Genomic DNA, 19,405 nt, shown 5'->3' with positions numbered 1-19,405 from the left:
ACCAGATAATGGTGAAAAAAAATGCCTTTTTAGGGTTTTTTTTGGATCTTAGACCCAGTCAATAAGCCTCCAATCACCGGGTTTAACATGGACTTCCCCCACTCCAGGTAAGGATGTAAACCAGCCTCCAACCTCCAGGAATAACAGAAAGCACTCACCAAAAAAGGTTATGATTAATGCAGAGAAAAGGAATATATATATATATATATATATATATATATATATATAGTGTAATACTGCAAAACTATAACAGAATCAATTTCCAAGTACCAAACCACTCACATTGTTAAAATATTTAATCAGCATTTATTGTATTAAATAGAGCCAAAACGCCACATCACCAGGGTACTTTAGAATCTCACAGTCAGCAACAGATGACAGCATAAGAATCACCCTCAAGCAAGAATATTGATTTTATTTTTATTTGCACTGTTTTGATGTTTTATATTTTTTTTTTTGGTGTTTACACTAATGAGCAGCAGCATTTATTTAGTAATTTTTTCACTTTTTTTGGTGCGGCTGATTGTTTGTATACCAAATGACATCACACTTATTTGCATGTGAATTGCACAGGAATACAGTACGCTGTTGCAATTGTTAAACTTTTAACAGATAACAGATTTTGTAATAATATTCTTTCACACTCATAGCAAATATTCTCTCAGTTTTCCTGGAATCAGTAAAGGATAAAAAGTTTTAGTTTTATATCTACCACTAAAGCTTATGTCTTTGTAAAGGGTTTGTGTGTTACTGGCTTAACCAGTAAACAATATTATGTTTTGTTATGCTTGAATTGTTAAAGTGGTTGTACAAGTTAAAGGCTTTTTACATTAATGCATTTTTTGTATTAAGGTAAAAAATGTATTGTGCAACTTCCCCCCGAAGTCGATCCAGCGTTGTGCACAAGAACAGCATACTGCTCTCACTCCTCATAGGATCAGATACAGCAGGGGGAGCCATTGATCGCTGCTGCTGTCAATCATAACCTGTAAGGAGGGAGTAGGGGGAGGCTGAGCCACACTATGTGAGTCTATGGACACACAGGGGTTTATTTAAAGCTGGAGAGTGCAAAATCAGCTTCCAGGTTTTATTGCCAAAGCTTATTAATTATTGCCAAATTTTACACTCTCCAGCTTTAGTAAATAAACCCCACAGAGTCAGCTCGGGAGCAAGACCCCATGAGCCACTTGCTATGGGGGCACCCAGGGGGGAGGAGTCAAGAGCACTGACAGGGGAACCCAGAAAAGGAGGAAAAGGGCTAATCTTGCACAGAGCAGGTAAATATAACGTGTTCGTTTAAAAAAAACAAAAAAAAACAAACCCCCTCAACCTTTACATTCTCTTTAAACTTTGTACACGATAACAGACTATTATTCTTTCTCTTTGACCAAGTGAATACATGGGATTGTAGATACCATCGGTATTTGAAGGGAGTGTGTTGTTTTGACAGTATAAAAATGTTATAAATGGAATCCCTTTTACTGTCACTAGTTTACAGTAGATCTTTATTCTAGTGTGATATTTTACGCTGCCCCTCCCAAGGCCCATTTTTTTCTATAAATATAACAATTCATCTCACAGTGCAGTCATAAGATCTTGACTGGTCAGTTCCATTCAGAGGTATGTGTTTGGGTTGAATGTGTACATCTTTTGTATTAAAAGCATGGTAGGCAAAGCTGGATGTAAGATTTTCATTATGTCTGCATTAGTAATGATAGTGATATGAGGATCTTGGAAGGGTAGTTTTATGCACAGTCTAACTATACACATTGAAAAGTTTACTGTACATTTAAAGATCATTTTTGCCAAAATATTTTTTATGATAACTGTATGTGTTCAATAAAATGTAATCACAGTATTCAGTATATTCATTTTTTATTTCACATACCCTGGTTAAAACCTTAAAGCAATTTTATTGCTTAAATGAATGTCCCACTAGAAAAGTATATCTGTAAAGCCTAATATATATTCAGCTCCACTGAATAGGAATCACCAGTTAAATTTTTTGTGAAAAATGTGAATTTTTTGTGAAATGCACACTTCATGCAGTAATGATCTCATAGAAACATAGAAAAGTGATGGCAGAAAAAGACTGAGTGGTCCATCGAGTCTGATTTTTTTTTTTCGTGTGTGTGTCTTTTTTTTTCCCTCCTATGTGCCCTGCAGAACTCCATGGTTCCTCTTGCTGATCCCTACATCACTACTGTATCCTGTATTGATGCTGGGAATCAGTTTCACACAAAAAAAACTCAATTGAGCGACATTTGGAGGCATGTTTGGCAGGAGGGGTGTGTACAGTATATATAGTCTGCATTACATGTACATTTTTAAATATGTTAGGTTAGGTGACAGGATTGCTTAAAAATTTTTATATATAAATATATCACAACTGCTACAATTTTGAGGTGAACAAAAACCTTGTGTCTCCAGGAGGAAGTGTAGGAAAATCTACCCAGGGGGGCAAAGACAACAAAATATAACCCAAGAAGGATTTTAAATTTTCCCTACTTTGAATCTCAATCTTACCTAAATCTAAAACTACAATGTTGCACATATTCTTTAAAAATATCTGGGTACCTTAGATATATGTAATTTGCGCTCCATTTTCAGTCTGTTTGTCAATACACATGCCTGTATGTCAATACAGAATATTCGAAATATTAACTGTATTTTTTTTATTAGGTTTTGCCATCATGCACCATCCACACCACGGTAAGGATATCTATTAACCTGATTGTGTGACTGTACTGATCATTTCACACTCTGCCTAGATTTCTTCTTGCCAGTCTAATATTTAACTCCCCACTCCTTCCAACCATTATTTATAATTCTTGTTTAACAAAAACCTTTCCTTTTTGTCACATGTTTATCATACAAACTTCACCTATTCTTATGCACTTTAATTAGATGGCCCCTAGCACTGCTCAGAATGAGTGAACAAAAACATGTCACAATGTAAAATACCAGGTCACATATTGACAGATATTGACTGCCTTATTTAATTGAAAAAAGTGTAAAGGGGAATGATTAAAAATGATATAAACCAGCACGTACAGTATATAAAATAATTATAAACAAATCATTAAACTACAATGTGAAAATATATCCATTTAAACCATACTATCAGAAAAACTATATATAAATATTCAACATACAAGTTCCAGAGGGCTGTTCTGTTCATGTGAGTGATCCTGAATGGCAGACCACCGCCATCCAATGTCCACTTTAATGTTGTGTAAGTAATAATATTTCAGTGGGTTACATATATAAGCTTTGGTTTATACAATTTTTAGTAGTGCTAAGCACCAGGGTTTGGTATTGTTTTACCAGTAGCTGGATGTACACAGTTTTTTTTTAGCTAAGTGCCAGGAATAAGGTATTGTTAAAGGGGAATGATGATGTGGAAAGTGGAATAACTAATAGAAATCGGTACTGGTCAATGTGATTTCAGTTTCAAATCTGAAATAGTCTTATGCAGGGAGACGCATAGAATCTGCAGGCCAAAAGTCCATAGAGTCTTAATAAATCCAGTAAATTGGGAGTCCAATGACAGAGGAGAGTATGAAAACAGTCTGAGTACCAGGGCAAGCTATGGTAGAGTGAAGTAGACTCTAATATGGAGAAACAGAGGAAGAAACACAGCGCCTCTGAGTGTAGATTGTAATACACGTTTAATAGTTAAAAAGTAAGCAGGCAACTCACATGTTCATAGTTATAAACAGGCTCATCATAAAGGGATGTTTAGTCTGCCTCATCGCCAAGCTGGTAAACCGCAATATAGTGTGTCAAATTGGGACAGTGGGGAGCCCTGGAGTAGGAGGAAAGCGCCAGGTTGGTCCGCTGTAGTGGCCCACTGAGAAAGTTGGAGTGGTGGCGTCGGCATCTGACGTCATAAAGGTGCGATGAATTTCTGAGCATGCGCAAGGTGAAATCTTGCATATGTGAATTACTCAGCCAATGTAGCCTTGGTTCCCATCTCAAAAGAAAAATCCACTGGACTTTTCAGGGAAGGACCTCTATGGACATACAGGCTCCCATTCACATTGTATTACATGCTTGACAAAGGAGCGCGCTGGTCTTGGCCTTGCGCATACTCAGAAACGCATCGCATCTTTATGACATTAGACACCACTGCTCCGAACTTCACACTGGGCCACTACAGTGGACTAACCAGGCATTTTCCTCTTACTCTAGCGCTCCCCACAGTCCCATTTTGACACACTATATTGCAGTTTACCAGCTTGGTGATAAGGCAGACTGAACATCCCTTTATGATAAGCCTGTTTATAACCATGAACATGTGAGTTGCCTACTTACTTTTTAACTATTAAACTTGTAATACAGTCTACACTTAGAGGCGCTGTGTTTCTTCTCTGTTTCAGATCTGAAATAGTTTAATTTTGATAGTCTCCTAAGAGATTGATGCACTCTATACAATTGTTTTGTCGTATAAAGCCCAATACTGTAAATTACTAGATCTCCAATTGAACGTTAAATCCGTCACAAGTTGTCTACATCTAGGTTAGTTGATATTCAGGATGGAATGACTATAACACAAATGAGTCAAGAAATACTACAATATAAGTACAATATTATTAAGGTGCAAACGGTGGTATTCTACTACAGGTAAGTGGTTAGAAGATAAGTCAGTGAGAATAAATCCAAAATGTAGACTTGTAGGTCATATCAGATCTTAATTCTAGGAGTTCAGTTCCTTATAATCGGTGATGTGATGAAAAGATATGAAATAAGTGAATTGCGCACTCACCAGAAGTGCGCTATCAAAATGCATTTGAGATCATAATCGTCTCATCAGGTCAGCCAGGACAATCGCTTCTAGGTATGGTTAGGTTCCTGCGCCTGTGCATTTAAGGACCCCTCAAATGATGTCACGGTCTCAGGACACTTCTAAACCGGCCTCTGTGAATGGTGAGACTCGCAGAGAGCCCAAGAATAATGCCACATAGCGTGATACTGCATTCAATAGGGTATTTATTCCAACAAAGGTGCAAAACATATAAGGAAAGAATAAACCGAAAAACTGACCATGTGTATAAAGATGGCCGCCAACGGCGGCAGGACGTCAGGATCCTGTAGCCCCTTACCCTGATGCGTTTCGTGCGAAGCACTTAGTCATAGGGTGCATTGCATACTAGCACATTATGAAGGACTTACCTTGAAACAAAGCCCTCCAGCAGAGCGCTGTCACGGCTCCCCAGGGCTTCCATCTTTACCTGGTCTTCCTTCTGGGTTCGTGAGCTCTGACGTTCCTTCAGAATGCATGCGCAGAATATCATTGATTTCTTATAATAAAGCTTACCTGTAGGTAAAATGAATATCTCCTAAACCGTTCATGTTTAGGAGATATTCATTTTACCTACAGGTAAGCTTTATTATAAGAAATCCATGCAAATTAAGATAATCCATTGACACCCCCCCCCCCCCCAGGTCACCAGAACTAGTGTCCATTGGAATATTTCCCCTCCATTATTGTTCTGGGGCAACCCAAACTTTTGGATTTTCTTTTACTTTCACTTTTGAGAGTAATTGTAAACAGGACAAATTGAGAGGGCTAATCTTCCTAATGGGGGCAGAGGCAGCAATTAAATCCAGACCGATGTTCTAATTTCTCTCCACTCTATGCAAAACTAAAAAAAAAAGTTATGTTAACCCTTTGGAAAACTTGACATTTTGTTGCAGAAGATCCTAAACTGTGACCTGTATCTTTGTTTCTGTGACATTTCTGGGGAGGTTCTGTATACCAAATGTGTACAGAAGGTCTCCAGGTTGCCATATTGCATTTTGTTTTACAAAAAAGTATAGCACCCCAGATAGAAAAGGATATGTATTTTTGATAACAATAAACTACAATATGGCTTATTCTAAAATTGTAAATGCTATTTATTTTTTTTAATTTTCTATTATTTTCCACAAAAATTACCCTTTATGTACAGGTAAATGTGAACTAGCATCAGTTAGTTAGTTGACATAGTTACAGTTAACATATTATCACAGTATCTGAAATTGTCTGCAGAATAATTGTACAAGTACAGGAAATTATGTATTATTAGCGATGTTAATATATGCAAATAAAAATACTATGTTCTGTTTCAGGACCACCCCATGCTCATCCACCAGGTCATCAACACCCTGAACCACACCACCACCCTGGTCATGTTCCACCACCTCATGGAGGCCATCATCCCCCTCATGGAGTCCATCATCCCCCTCCACATGGACATCATGCCCATCACGATCCTCACCACAAACCTCCTGGCCACCATGGACCGGGCCCACATGGTCATCATGACCATCATGGAAAACATTAGCCCTTTGTAATGTGCAGGTGGGTTTGATTCCAAATGTGAAGGAAGGATGGGCATTTCTCTGAGGCTTTAGATTTAAGACCAACTCTAGTATTACTGCACTAAATTTTATTGAGTCTTTTATGCATGGATTCAAGTCTTAATGTATCTGTAGCCAATTTTTTTTTTTGGTTTCTTATGGAGTATAGAAGGTTTAGCACCCCTGCCAAGTTGTCTTTGCTTTCTGTGTGGTTCACCCTCTTTATTAGACCTTGTGATCATTGAAACCAGGGCAGAAAAATAGAATAAAATCTGAGATTTTATAGAAGTCCTCACAACAAAAGGTGAGGATAAATCTTCCAATGGGGAGATTTGTTTTGGTAGCCACTAGTTGTAATGTTCCAACTCCCAGGAACTCCAAAAAGCCAGAACAGAACTTCAGGGAGAGTCACCACCTTTCATGGTCTCTGGCTCCAGCATGCCTCCCACACATGCAGCACAGTGGCTTAGTGGGCAGCACTTCTTCCTTGCAGTACTGGGGTCCCCGGTTAGAATCCCAGACACAACACCATATGCATAAAGTTTGCATGTTCTCCGTGTGCTTTAGCCAGCCTCCAACCTCCAGGATCACCAGACACCACTCTCCAAGAAAACGTTTTGAATAATTTTACCAAATGCTTCAACTTGACTTTATGAACATGAGCCCACAACTTCCACCAATCATTAGTGTCCTAATCAGCTTTACCATATACAGCCGAAATTAAAAACTGAAATCTCATTTATTTAACGAACTCCAATCTATCCCGAAAATCGAGCATTCTGAATATACTGTACAAATGGGTCACAGCACATCCATTATATTACATAAAGTCGAAATGTACACGCAAAAATCTCCCGCAAATTCTCACGTGCATTATCCGGTAGTGTAGACAAAAAGCGAATCCATCTACAAGCTTGTACCTAGATCAAGGTTTGATCTAGTTCAGTGCTAGGGTTAGTGTTTGGGTCAAGGTCAAAGTCAAAGGTCAGGATTAGAGATGAGCGAATCGAACCAGGCGAAGTGGAATTCGATTCGAATTTCAGGAAAAATTTTCATCCTCTTCTTCTTCTTCTGAGGATGAGGATGAAGAAGAAGAAGAAGAAGAAGTAGGATGAAAATAAGAAGAATTCCAAGCCGGCAAAAAGTGTATCTGCAGAGCTCCTCTAAGTGTATCTGCAGAATAGAGGAGCTCTGCAGATACACTTTTTGCCGGCTTGGAATTCTTCTTATTTTCATCCTACTTCTTCTTCTTCTTCTTCTTCCTCTTCATCCTCATCCTCTTCTTCTTCTTCTGAGGATGAGGATGAAGAAGAAGAAGAAGTAGGATGAAAATAAGAAGAATTCCAAGCCGGCAAAAAGTGTATCTGCAGAGCTCCTCTAAGTGTATCTGCAGAATAGAGGAGCTCTGCAGATACACTTTTTGCCGGCTTGGAATTCTTCTTATTTTCATCCTACTTCTTCTTCTTCTTCTTCTTCTTCTTCCTCTTCATCCTCATCCTCTTCTTCTTCTTCTGAGGATGAGGATGAAGAAGAAGAAGAAGAAGAAGTAGGATGAAAATAAGAAGAATTCCAAGCCGGCAAAAAGTGTATCTGCAGAGCTCCTCTAAGTGTATCTGCAGAATAGAGGAGCTCTGCAGATACACTTTTTGCCGGCTTGGAATTCTTCTTATTTTCATCCTACTTCTTCTTCTTCTTCTTCTTCCTCTTCATCCTCATCCTCATCCTCTTCTTCTTCTTCTGAGGATGAAGAAGAAGAAGAAGAAGTAGGATGAAAATAAGAATTCCAAGCCGGCAAAAAGTGTATCTGCAGACCTCCTCTATTCTGCAGATACACTTAGAGGAGCTCTGCAGATACACTTTTTGCCGGCTTGGAATTCTTCTTATTTTCATCCTACTTCTTCTTCTTCTTCTTCTTCATCCTCATCCTCAGAAGAAGAAAAAGAGGATGAGGATGAAGAAGAAGAAGAAGTAGGATGAAAATAAGAAGAATTCCAAGCCGGCAAAAAGTGTATCTGCAGAGCTCCGCTAAGTGTATCTGCAGAGCTCGGCTATTTCTGACAGTTCTGTGACATTCCCTCCATACAGCGGTTGAAACATTGTATCTATTTGTTTCCATAAATGGAAACAAATAGATACAATGTTTCAACCGCTGTATGGAGGGAATGTCACAGAACTGTCAGAAATAGGCTATTTCTGACAGTTCTGTGACATTCCCTCCATACAGCGGTTGAAACCGCTGTATGGAGTGAATGTCACAGAACTGTCAGAAATAGCCTATTTCTGACAGTTCTGTGACATTCCCTCCATACAGCGGTTGAAACATTGTATCTATTTGTTTCCATAAATGGAAACAAATAGATACAATGTTTCAACCGCTGTATGGAGGGAATGTCACAGAACTGTCAGAAATAGCCTATTTCTGACAGTTCTGTGACATTCCCTCCATACAGCGGTTGAAACTGCTGTATGGAGGGAATGTCACAGAACTGTCAGAAATAGATACAATGTTTCAACCGCTGTATGGAGGGAATGTCACAGAACTGTCAGAAATAGCCTATTTCTGACAGTTCTGTGACATTCCCTTCATACAGCGGTTGAAACCTATTTCTGACAGTTCTGTGACATTCACTCCATACAGCGGTTTCAACCGCTGTATGGAGGGAATGTCACAGAACTGTCAGAAATAGCCTATTTCTGACAGTTCTGTGACATTCCCTCCATACAGCGGTTGAAACATTGTATCTATTTGTTTCCATTTATGGAAACAAATAGATACAATGTTTCAACCGCTGTATGGAGGGAATGTCACAGAACTGTCAGAAATAGCCTATTTCTGACAGTTCTGTGACATTCCCTCCATACAGCGGTTGAAACATTGTATCTATTTGTTTCCATAAATGGAAACAAATAGATACAATGTTTCAACCGCTGTATGGAGGGAATGTCACAGAACTGTCAGAAATAGCGGAGCTCTGCAGATACACTTAGCGGAGCTCTGCAGATAGATACAGCGGTTGAAACATAGGCTATGAATGGGAATATCCTCCTGCGCTTAGTATGGATAAGTCCCTATCCTAACAGCTGCTATCACTCTGCCTTAACCAATAAGTAATAAAGTATCAAACACAAAAATAGTGAAGCGCTCAAATGAATCTCTATATACACACACAGTGCATATAAAAAAAAAAAAAACAAAGAAAAAAAAACCCTTTCCTTGCCCTTAATTGTTTCTTCAAATCAAACAGTGATAGAAAATAAAAAATCCATAATAATGCGAATAAACAGTGATACAAAAATAAAAATAAAAAAATCTGTGTTAATTAATATATAAATATATAAAAGTGATAATTCCAATAATATATGTGCCAACCTAACAGAATATAAATAAAAATTCATAAAATGTGAGTCTCAATCAAATATACGTGATTAATTGTGAAAAAACCATACATTAAACTATTCGATAAAAAATCCACTAAATCTTGTGATGTTTAAATATGAAAATGTGTCCATAAATGAACAAACACAGTCCATGCAGTAAGGTGAAAACGACACTCGGTGTTCTTCACTTCTAGTGCTCAAAAAAAGAAGAAAAGAAATCCTCCAATGGCAGCAATGCCTGCTCACCTCCCCAACTCGACCCGCAAAGGGCCACAAGGCTATAACTCTCCTCCAGGTAATCCTTTGCTTCCAAGCAGCTCAGTAAGGAATCACAGGACCTCCACTCCACCTCCAAATGTTGTAATTATATCTGTGTATCTGTTGACTTGTCCTCACCTCTAGGCGCACTCAGGGCCACAGTCATAAACCTGAGTGCGCCTAGAGGTGAGGACAAGTCAACAGATACACAGATATAATTACAACATTTGGAGGTGGAGTGGAGGTCCTGTGATTCCTTACTGAGCTGCTTGGAAGCAAAGGATTACCTGGAGGAGAGTTATAGCCTTGTGGCCCTTTGCGGGTCGAGTTGGGGAGGTGAGCAGGCATTGCTGCCATTGGAGGATTTCTTTTCTTCTTTTTTTGAGCACTAGAAGTGAAGAACACCGAGTGTCGTTTTCACCTTACTGCATGGACTGTGTTTGTTCATTTATGGACACATTTTCATATTTAAACATCACAAGATTTAGTGGATTTTTTATCGAATAGTTTAATGTATGGTTTTTTCACAATTAATCACGTATATTTGATTGAGACTCACATTTTATGAATTTTTATTTATATTCTGTTAGGTTGGCACATATATTATTGGAATTATCACTTTTATATATTTATATATTAATTAACACAGATTTTTTTATTTTTATTTTTGTATCACTGTTTATTCGCATTATTATGGATTTTTTATTTTCTATCACTGTTTGATTTGAAGAAACAATTAAGGGCAAGGAAAGGGTTTTTTTTTCTTTGTTTTTTTTTTTTTATATGCACTGTGTGTGTATATAGGGATTCATTTGAGCGCTTCACTATTTTTGTGTTTGAAACATAGGCTATGTTTCAACCGCTGTATGGAGTGAATGTCAGAGAACTGTCAGAAATAGCCTATTTCTGACAGTTCTCTGACATTCACTCCATACAGCGGTTGAAACATAGCCTATGTTTCAACCGCTGTATCTATCTGCAGAGCTCCGCTAAGTGTATCTGCAGAGCTCCGCTATTTCTGACAGTTCTGTGACATTCCCTCCATACAGCGGTTGAAACATTGTATCTATTTGTTTCCATTTATGGAAACAAATAGATACAATGTTTCAACCGCTGTATGGAGGGAATGTCACAGAACTGTCAGAAATAGGCTATTTCTGACAGTTCTGTGACATTCCCTCCATACAGCGGTTGAAACATTGTATCTATTTGTTTCCTTCTCCTTCTTCTCATCCTTCTCCTTCTTCTCATCCTTCTCCTTCTCCTTCTTCTCATCCTTCTCCTTCTCCTTCTTCTCATCTTTCTCCTTCTTCTCATCCTTCTTCTCATCCTTCTCCTTCTTCTCATCCTTCTCCTTCTTCTCATCCTTCTCCTTCTTCTTCTTCTCATCCTTCTCCTTCTCCTTCTTCTCATCCTTCTCCTTCTCCTTCTTCTCATCCTTCTCCTTCTTCTCATCCTTCTCCTTCTCCTTCTTCTCATCCTTCTCCTTCTCCTTCTTCTCATCCTTCTCCATCTTCTCATCCTTCTCCTTCTTCTCATCCTTCTCCTTCTTCTCATCCTTCTCCTTCTTCTCATCCTTCTTCTCATCCTTCACCTTCTTCTCATCCTTCTTCTCATCCTTCTCCTTCTTCTCATCCTTCTCCTTCTTCTCATCCTTCTCCTTCTTCTCATCCTTCTTCTTCTTCTCATCCTTCTTCTTCTCATCCTTCTCATCCTTCTTCTCATCCTTCTTCTCATCCTTCTTCTTCTTCTCATCCTTCTTCTTTTCATCCTTCTCCTTCTTCTCATCCTTCTTCTCATCCTTCTCCTTCTTCTCATCCTTCTCCTTCTTCTCATCCTTCTCCTTCTTCTCATCCTTCTCCTTCTCCTTCTTCTCATCCTTCTCCTTCTCCTTCTCATCCTTCTCCTTCTCCTTCTTCTCATCCTTCTCCTTCTCCTTCTTCTCATCCTTCTCCTTCTCCTTCTTCTCATCCTTCTCCATCTTCTCATCCTTCTCCTTCTTCTCATCCTTCTCCTTCTCCTTCTTCTCATCCTTCTCCTTCTTCTCATCCTTCTCCTTCTTCTCATCCTTCTCCTTCTCCTTCTTCTCATCCTTCTCCTTCTCCTTCTTCTCATCCTTCTCCTTCTCCTTCCTCATCTCCAAGGGCATTTAAATTAAAGGTACAGTGTTCTGCACTAATTTAAAGGCTCTCTGAAGCCTAGAGACCCTTTTAATAAGTTAAATTCATAGCGAATTAATTCGCATCGAATCGAATTTCTTCCTCAAATTCGGCGAATCAGCCGAATCGAATTTTTTAATAATTCGCTCATCTCTAGTCAGGATATATTTTTTTAAATTGGTATCAGTGTTAGTGTAATTTAGATCAAAAACAAACTGCGCACTATTGATTCTGGGCTGTACTGTGGGTACAAACAACAAATTACATACACATATATGGTATCGCTGCGATCGCCATGAGCTGGAAAATTTCTTTTGGGTTGTTATTTGGTGGTAGGTTATGGTAGTAACAAGAAACACACAGCTAAATTTAAAATAATGTTTTTTTTTACTATTTTTGGGCCAGTTTTCCTTTGATAATAAAAAAAAAATCCAGGGATATCCATTACCATTTACCACTAAATGAAAGCTAAATTTGTCCTGAAAAAAACAAGGTATAATCCACCTGGATGCACAAAGTAGTTGTGATGATATGTATGGTTTTACTAACAAATTTCAAAGTTTTAAAATCTTATTTAGGCTTTAAGATTTGTTTTTCCCTTAGGCGTGAAAGGGTTAATTTAACATATGGCTACAGCTTAAAAGAATGGGAATTTAAAATGGCCCTGTTTGTTGGGTCAGTTTTTATAGCCCCATGTACCTCATCTGCAGCAAGAACTAAACTAAAATGCCTGACTATAAATGTTATTTCTGATTTTAAAAAGTCACTAAAAATTTTATCAAAGTCGCCAGAACACCCAGAAGAAAATAACTAGAAAATAACTGTAGTTGAAAGATTGAATATGCTTGGTGCTAATACAATACAGACTGTTAGAAAAAAAATGTCTTCTAATTCAAGCTGCAGTCATGTGAAATTTTGATCCAACAAACACTTAAAGCGGAACTAAACTGTATATGAGCATCACAAACTGAAAATGTTATTTAATTCATTTTTATATTCAAAGCAAACTCACCAAACTGTCTCCATGCTTTACTTTGTTGAGAAATCACTTTGAAAAATACCCCCCAAGCATTTCTAGCTGCAGCCATCTTGAGTAAGGGCAGATGATTCATGTAGCATTTATGTCCTGAAGTCCATCTGCCCTTAGACCACACATACAGGCAGGAGGTTGAGCTTAACTGAGAAAACCCTTCCCCTCTTCCAGATAAAAGATAAAGAAAACATTCAAGAAGACTCCTGGGATATATTACGGTACATCAATGTAAAAAAAAGGTTAAAACAAGCAAATATTATATACTATACCTTCCTATCTATATGTTAATGCTAGAAACATAAGGATTAAATATAATTATTGTTGATTGAGAAAGTTTAGATTCACTTTAATTGCTATGGATTAGGTGCCCTGGATTCCAAATCATTTATGTATGTATGTAGTGTTAGATACCAGCAATGACTCAAGCCAATGCTAATATTTATAGACAGTAATTGCTTCCCAGGCTTCATTATACTATGCTAATAATGCCTACACATTTTTGTTTTCTGATGTATGGTTAACTGACTAAACATGTGGCAATGACTTTGTCACTACAAAATATTACAGAGGATAAGGCTTTAGTGATGTTTTTATAATGGAGAATATGACAGGAACTGTATAGTCTCACTATTGCCTGAGAAAAATCAACCTTGGTGAGGGAAAGCCAAGTGCACTCATGAGATGCCACCACCAGAGTTCACAAGACATGTTTATGATACAGTATATATATATATATATATATATATATATATATATATATATAGCTTTCAGTGAGCAGACTCTTTAAAGGGGAGCTAGCATAAAATATATATTTTTCATGCTAATTGCATGTATGCTAAATATTGTATAAATGTCCCTCTACTATGTATGATCTGTCATAGCACTTTTCCTGATGATTCCTTCATCTTCCTGTCTTTTACAAAAGTCAGCACTATCTGTGTTCAAGGATCATTCAAGGTCTATTCTAGCACCTGAAATTTTATCTTTCAATGTCATAAAAAAAATTATATATATATATATATATATATATATATATATATATATATATATACAGTCAAGAACATAAAGGTGTCATGGTACAAGCAACACATTCTATTATATCTAATATAATTTATATATTATATATATCCTGTTGCTTGTACCATGACACCTTTGTGTTCTTGACTATGTGTACACATTGAGTCTTATACACCTCAGCCCCGGCTACTTCCCACCCTATGACTTGCCAGAGACTCACAATGTGGGGCTTAAAAAGAGGTGCTACACAGCCTCTGAGCACCACAAACCAAAAACGAATTATTTTTCTAATATTCAAAGCAAACTCAGCCATCCATCCATGTCTCCATGCTTTATTTTTCTGAGAAATCACTTTGAAATATACTCTCTAGCATTTCTGGCTGTGGCCATCTTGAGTAAGTGCAGATGATTCAAGTAGCATTTACTTACTGGAATCCATCTGCCCTTAGCTCAGGCACGCATGCAGGAAAGTGTGCTTACCTGAGAACGCCCCTCTGGAAGACTGCAAGGATGTATCACATCATTTGCCTAGGCCCGGAAAACAGGAAGTACCTGAAGACATTTTGAAAAAAAGTGTAAAACAAGTAAATATGATATACTTTCCTTTTCTATTTACTAATGCTAGCAGCTTAAGGAGTAAAAACAGACAATGTTATAATAACCCGCAGCAGACAGATGTCATTATTCTCCCTAGATACCCTTCTCAGACCTATGCACAGTCTCTTGATTAAAGCCCATCACCACTGACATCTTGTTAACCAGTTTGAGATTTGCTGAGGGAATATTCATCGCTGTTTTGAATACAAAAACCCTATAACATTTTTAGATTCTCAATGAGCCACCTCCGCATTACAGCAATTGCAGATAGAATAAATATTTTTAAAAATGTATAATATAAATATATATATATTTTTTTCTTTTTTTTTTTTTGATTTATCCATTAATGTTCCTGACCTCTTTTGACCAGCCTTTTTGTTTTCTATTACAGCTTAATCATGCTAGCAAGATGATGAAGATGCCTTCAGTTAAGATTACATATAGAAATAGTAATAAATGTTTTAAAAAACTGATGATTTTTTAAATCTAATGGCTTTTTACATTTCACTAAGACACTAATGCAGCGATTGTGCTACACAAATTTGCATCTCCATCTCTTCCACGGAGCAATAAGGAATATGTCAGTCAGTCAACTAGAGTACTCAAGTGCTTTTTTACTAATTCTGCCTTTTGAACCTTAAAGCACAGGGAATTGTCTCACCATACTAAAAATGGGTAAAATACACACATCCATCTAGTTCAATATTTAAATAACTTATGTGCTTTGAAAACCTAGCTGATCCAGAGGAAGACAAAATGCCTTTATAAAACTATAGAACAATATTTTTCTGTGTAAATGTGAGGAAACTGACATTTTTTTTAGAAAAACATGCAACTTTTGTAAGTTTTCTATTGAATCTGCTCAACACAGTTCTTGCATCTGGAGTTTAAGGCTGGCCATGCATAGGTCAGTTTTTTTTTGATGAGCCGGATGACTGATTGAAAAACACTGAATGGATTCCCTCATCCAAGTGAGGTGGATGGAGGAATTCTCCTGGCTGTGTTATTGTATTTTGACAGCAGAGACAGCCATAGATTGATTGATAGATCTAAATTCATCCAGTTCAGCAGGGACCAGCCAAATTTTGATCCCTCTATGGACCAGCTTGAAGCGGTAGTAAACCACACCTTCAGAAAATCCCTTACAAGGTAATGTCATATTGTGCTACTATGCATTGCATACTAGTACATTATGCAGGACTTACCTTAAAACGAAGCCCTCCAGTGGCGCACTGTTCCCGCTGCAGAAGATTCCATCTGCACCCAGTCTTCCTTCTGGGTTGGCGAGTCCTGGCTGTTTGATTGGTCGAGCTGCGATGATGTCACTCCCGCGCATGTGTGCAGAAATCTCAGAAAACGGCACAGTGCTCTGAAGGAACGGCATGGGTAAAAGAAAGGAAAGTCCGTTCCTTTAGAGACCATGAGCCGGCTGTCAAAAAAAGGGACTATCTTCGATGCAAGTTTAGGAAATATTCATTTTACCTACAGGTAAGCTTTATTATAAGCTTACCTGTGGGTAACAGATACAAAGGTGGGTTTGTGACGACCGCGGCGTCAGACCCCAGCCCTTCTCACTAAACTCGTGACCGAAGGACTAGCCAATCTAAAACCGCGCTGTCACGTGCGTAACAATGCCACGCCCAGCTGCACCCTGCACAAAGATTTTGATGTATCTGCAGCCTGAGAGCGATTGTTACTGGGTCAGGTTAATTACGCAATTAACCCTTCACACTGCCACCACCTCCTTTTTGTATAGAGAAAGAGGAAACTCGGCAATCTCAGCAATAACACTATGATGGTTGAATAATCGTCTGTATACCACTGTCACTGCAGGCCGGGTATACAGAGGTTTAAACACACACAGTAGCTCTCTTCAGAGACAGGGGTTCTTAGTTTGCATTAAAGAGCTTTAGAAACAGTTCAACACTTTCAGAAAGTAAGATTTATTAATAAAAGGTCAAAAGGGTGCAATAAAAATATTTACAGAAAAAGATGTAGCCAATATATATATATAAATATAAATATACAGAGAGCAATAACACAGCAAAGAGAAAACAGAAAGAAGTTTAGAGAGATAAAGTACTTGCGTCAGCCTTGGTTTAAGCAGCTTTCAAGTGTTAGAGCAAAAGGGCCTTATCTCCCAAAGTTATTTCTGATGTTAAAAGGGAGCTTCTTAAACTTCAACTCAGCTTTTTCTTAGCTTTTCTAGGAACTCAGCAGGGTGTCTCCCTGAAGCAGAGCCTCATTTGGGCGGGTGTTGCAGGCGGAGACCCAAGCTAGAACCAAAATCCCTCACAAGCTGATACCAGGGCAATAACTTGGATACATGTAACATTCTATCCACAAGTAGATTAATCTGCAGAATCACCTGCCGAACATCTAGATATGAAATATGACATACCTGCTGGGACGGTTAAGGAGATAATATTTTCTGCTCTCCTGTAGATGTCAGCTAGGGGGTGTAATATATCAGACGACTTGTATTAAAGTGACCGGTCTGAATATATGCCTGGTTTTTATGTAAGTCTTTCATATTTCAAGATGTGAAATCATAAGGGAAAATGGATTTTGAAATGTGAGTCCGTTTTACGACTACATGGAATGTCTTTGAAGCTCAGTGAAGGGGTGGTTTTATGGCTTTACGATATCCCAGATTGAGAAGCTAACAGACATCTGGGCACCAGCTAGGTTGGGATTTTATAGCCATGGAGCTCTCCCACTGGGCCTGTTGACTTTTGAACTCAGCATCATACAGAGCACATGTCACTCAACACCAAGGGAGGGGGGATTTGGAGGGAAGCTGATTTGGGAGTAGAAAATGAAACAAGATGGAGGCCTTTGCCAAAATGGAGGTTCGCATCCATCTCTGTGTGCACGATTGCTACGGGGTTTACTTCCACTTTAAAGCACACCTGCATTTTTTGGATCATGCCTTGCTTACCTTTAGAAACCAGTGCAATAATAAAGTAATAAGCAACAAGGTGTCTTCCTGGTTGTTTTGTAATGTTCCCCTTCCAGCCTCTCCTTTCCTCCTTTAGCTACAAAATGTCATATAGCACCAATAGAGAGGTGAGTAGAGCAGAAAGGGGCCACTCACAGTGCTAGCAGGTAGAGATCGGATTGCTTTTCCCTGTATTGAAGCAACCAATTTGTAAGTTAAGCAGGGGAACTTTGCATATAGGCACTAGGAGGCAACTGCCTTATTACGCAGGCAACAGTTGCCCATGGCTAGAATGGCCATTTAAACTCCAAGGGGTGGCCTTTTGCGGTGACCTAAAAAACATAATTTTACTTTGGAATAACCAGAGTTTTGGCAGAGATATCTCACTAATGGTATAATAAGCCAGACTGTGGTTCAAATTTTCATCAATCACACAAAACTGAAACATAAGCTGAATGGAAATGGCCATTAAATTTGCCTACTATATTTGGTTATACATGTTAGGCTGCATTTTCATATTTAATCATTTAATTGTGCATGTATCAAGGACAATGTAGCTCACAAAACAATGGTTTCTTATGAATAAATCATTTTGTTCACATGGCTCAATGTGTGTTTATTGCTAATTACATAATGTGAACATTTTAATTTATATAGATATACCGTATTGTCTTTTTTCTCTAGTGCAGTAAAGTATGTGAGAGAATAGGTTATTATAGATAGCATTCCCTTTTACAGAGGGCTAATACACATTCTTCTTTCTTTTATTAAATTTTCTGGCCACCAGAGTTGTACGTGATTGAGGAAGTGGGCTACTAAAGCAGAAACACTAGCTAAGCAAATACACAGAAGAATGCCTTGGCTTTACGAGTATAAGGCACACAGTACCCTATTTCAAGGTATGTCTGATAGCAAGACGACACACACATTTTACCACATTCACTAATCTCTGGGGAAATTCCCTTTCAAAGTGCAACCTACCTTGCAAAATGAACAACCTGTTTGCCTTTAGTAAATTTACCCCACTGTAGTGAAAAAGGTAATAGAGACAGACTAAAAAGACAATTCCAGAACCAATGCATTTTTGGGTAATTTAGGGTCATACAAACTAGTCAGAAGATCAGTTCAGAATGAGAAGGATTACTGGTAATTCATATTCCTCCTACATTAATGTGCATGGTGCAGCTCCTTTCAAGTTCCATCTTAATGAGTGGACATATGCCATTATTGGTCAATATATGATGCACAATCAAGTGCAGCTAACAATGGATTTTCTTTTTGCAATCTTTTATTTTCCTCTTTATAGCTACAATAGAAAAAGCATACATGACTATTTCAGAAAATACAGCTAGGATGAGATTCACCAGTTTCAAATGTTTAAAGTGTATTTCAGCTTTTTGATTTAAAATTGAAATTTGAGAAAACCCCACTATATATTTGTTATACAGTATGTTACCATTCACACAGCACACCTAGAATCTCACCTAATGCCACTGTTTTAGATGGGACAGCAATGCACCTTGATGATGCTCTGTTGTTGCTAAATTTACTCTCCAATAAATTTGCATTATGACCCCACAATCAGTGCAAAGTTCTGTATCCTAAAAGCGAAGTATGGACTAAAAAAAAAACAAAAACATTTATACTCACCTCATCGGATTGATGCTGCATCTGCCC

General features: G+C 38.1%; 1 long non-coding RNA gene across 1 annotated transcript; it reads left to right on the top strand.

Annotated features, from left to right (window-relative positions):
- The first annotated feature begins 1,517 nt into the window (after nt 1-1,517).
- LOC149459653 (uncharacterized) lies at nt 1,518-18,332 on the top strand. The gene is made up of 4 exons (XR_016313239.1): nt 1,518-1,620; nt 2,683-2,712; nt 6,115-6,346; nt 15,179-18,332. It is a non-coding gene; the product is annotated as an uncharacterized LOC149459653 (long non-coding RNA).
- The last annotated feature ends 1,073 nt before the right edge of the window (nt 18,333-19,405 follow it).

This window comes from Staurois parvus, unplaced genomic scaffold, assembly GCF_062004578.1.
Source record: "Staurois parvus isolate SC_StPar_1 unplaced genomic scaffold, SC_StPar_1.0 ptg000251l, whole genome shotgun sequence".
NCBI lineage: Eukaryota > Metazoa > Chordata > Amphibia > Anura > Ranidae > Staurois > Staurois parvus.
Note: the sequence above shows the minus strand (reverse complement) of the source record. Positions and strands in the feature narration are given on the sequence as shown.